The sequence below is a fragment of the Myxocyprinus asiaticus genome, chromosome 8, assembly GCF_019703515.2.
Source record: "Myxocyprinus asiaticus isolate MX2 ecotype Aquarium Trade chromosome 8, UBuf_Myxa_2, whole genome shotgun sequence".
NCBI classification, from domain to species: domain Eukaryota; kingdom Metazoa; phylum Chordata; class Actinopteri; order Cypriniformes; family Catostomidae; genus Myxocyprinus; species Myxocyprinus asiaticus.
This window is the reverse complement of record NC_059351.1, coordinates 31,781,049-31,783,831: the sequence shown is the minus strand read 5'-3', so window position 1 is coordinate 31,783,831 and position 2,783 is coordinate 31,781,049. Positions and strand designations below refer to the sequence as shown.

At 48.5% G+C, this 2,783-nt stretch overlaps 1 long non-coding RNA gene across 1 annotated transcript; it reads right to left on the bottom strand.

The window, feature by feature from the left end:
* Nucleotides 1-1,697: 1,697 nt before the first annotated feature.
* LOC127444983 (uncharacterized) lies at nt 1,698-2,564 on the bottom strand. Its single transcript, XR_007897909.1, has 3 exons — nt 2,393-2,564; nt 1,980-2,039; nt 1,698-1,891 (listed from the first exon to the last, which is right to left on the bottom strand). It is a non-coding gene; the product is annotated as an uncharacterized LOC127444983 (long non-coding RNA).
* Nucleotides 2,565-2,783: the final 219 nt, after the last annotated feature.

The following is a 2,783-nucleotide window of genomic DNA, read 5'->3' as shown; positions in this document are numbered from 1 at the left end:
GGCGCTCCTGGACCACCAGGGTGGACATCGCCTGCCCGAGAGACCGCGCCGTGACCTTCGTCGCCCGGAGAGCGAGGTCTGTCGCCGAGCACAGTTCCTGCATCAATCCCGGGTCAGAACAACCCTTGTACAGTTCTTTTAGCACCTTGGCTTGGTGTACTCGCAGGAGAGCCATGGCGTGCAGGGCAGAGGCGGCTTGTCCAGCGGCACCATAGGCTCTAGCCGTTAGGGACGACTTAAACCTACAGGCCCTGGATGGGAGTTTCAGGTGCCCACTCCAGGTGGCGGTGCTCTGCAGACACAGGTGCACCACGAGTGCCTTATCCACCTGGGGGATCACCGAATACGCCCTGGCCGCTCCGCCATCGAGGGTAGCGAGAGCGGGGGAGCTGAAAGACCGGGACTGGGCAGTAAAAGGAGCTGACAAGATCATGGGAGGCACCTTTTACTGCCCGGTCATGCACTTCCGGGAGGAAAGGAACAGGGGCGGGGCGTGGGCGGCGCCCCGAGCCCAGGAACCAATTGTCAAGCCGCAAGGGTTCAGGGGAGAGCGGAGGGTTCCACTCTAGCCGACGCTCGCGGCCGCCTGAGAAAGCATGTCCATCATTTCCGCATTGGCCTGGGACTGGGCGACCACTTCTGGAGGAGGAAGCCCAGTCAAAGCCTCTGCGTCCGACTGGATGAGCCTGCTTTCCGATGCTGCGCTCGATAACTCGTCTTCTTCCCGGGCTCCGAACGAGATGTCGAACTCGCCCTGAGACGAGCCGGCGATCTCGTCCGAGCGCCCGACCGGAGCATGCTGGGGAATGGTAGGTCCATGGGGGATACCCGGTAGAGGTGGTCCCATTGAGGTCCCCAAATCGCCCCCAGTGCTAACCGGCACGGCCTCATACCCATAGGTAGAAGGACCGAGGCGGTCCTTTAGAATATACTCTTAGTTGTTTCTGCCGAAGCACCCAGGGACGTTCTCTGCACTCCACGGGTGCAGAGGGGGAGAAGCCGCTGAAATGCGCCGTAGAATCCAGCAGATGAATTCAACTTCAATGAATGGAACCGCTCGGCTCCGAAGAGAAAATCTGAATGAGTGGTTGCATACCAGCTCCTTTTATACCCGTATGTCCGGGGGAGTGGCATGCAAATTCCACTCGCCAATTCTCATTGGCCTTTTTTCAAAAAAGCAGAGGTGTTTGGGGCTCCCAAGAGTGACCCCTAGTGTCACTACATCGACACAACGTCGAGCAAATGACAGATAGGGAACAAGGAGTTGTGGAGAGATGCATTGGAGTGTTGAAGTCCAGATTTCGATGTATCGATCACTCTGGGGAAGTGCTCTTGTACACACCTGAGAGGGCATGTCAGATTATTGTGGCAGTGTGTGTTCTGCATAATATGCCACATGCACCGTGTGCCACTCCTCAACATTCCAGATGCACATGTTGAGCCTGCTGAGGCTGTGAGGGATGTAGCAAACCCTAACAACTCTGGATTGCAAGCACATAATGATCTAATAGCAAAACGATTCAGCTAAAATTAATCTCAAATGAATGAATGAAAAAAATTAGGAAAAACAGTTACTGCATTTGTTCATATTTCAATAAATATTTATTACACATCTCATAAATGTGAAATTACAATCATCTTATAAATATTTGTTAAACTATTTCAGTTCTCTTTTCTTTAATTCTAATGTCTCTCGCTCTATGTCCAGCCGCTCTCTCTCCACCTTAAGCAACTCCTGAACCTTGCGGAGTGCAGTTACTTCTTTTAACAGCTGATTCTGGATGTCAATCATCTCTTCCGTGCGGAACCTCTTTGGCTTTGGAGTTTGGTACAAGTGAGGGTTGTCATCTAGCATGACCTGTGATAGCCTGAATTCAGGCTCCAGTGAACCCTTTAAGATAACAAATACAAAAGACAACTTAATGACAAACAGTACACAAGGAGAAATGACATTACAAACACTCATACAAACAGATTACCTCCTCAGTAGGCTCGAACGTTATGGGATAGACAACCGGCAGGAGCTCCAAAGTCAGTCTCTGCGTAATACAATGTAAAACAAGCATTGGCTAACTAACTATTTATATCTATAAGGGTTGAAACTTAGTTAACTTCCAACTGCTTGAATCAAACCAACTGCGTTGGTTCTCCAACTTAACTTAAAATAGATAGATAGCAAGCTTGTCTAGTTACAGTTTGTACTCGATGAAACGTCAGCTTCATTCAGCATTATTGACATGCACTGTTTCTAACATTGCCAGCTATACGAACCCCACTGCTGTTATGTTTGATATAATGATTATGTGACTAACAAAACATAAGATTAGCTGACTTATGTTTATCTATACCTTAGTGTTCACTATGAAACTAAGTAGATAGCTGACTAACTTACCCTCCTCTGTATCCACTCCAGACTTTATGCCCATCACTGCTGTATCTCCGATGATCGACAGAATTCTCTCCTCAAATGCATCCAAAATTATAGACGGTGGTCCACCTCCTGTCCTTCTTTGGTCCCTTGACCTTTCTGTTGCTTTCTTCTTAACTGCCGACTTTAAGTCCGCCCATTTCTTTTTCACCCCATCCACATCCCGAACGGAGTTGGTCACAGCGGAGACAGTCTCCGCCACACTTTCCCATGCCCACTTCTTACTTTCCGAATTTATATAATTATCAAGCTTCCCAAGAAGAAATGTTTCCTTGCAGTAATTTCCTCAATGAGAACCTCCATCTCTTGTCTACTGAAGTTTTGTTTCTTTTCTTTTACTCCATGTCAGATTAAA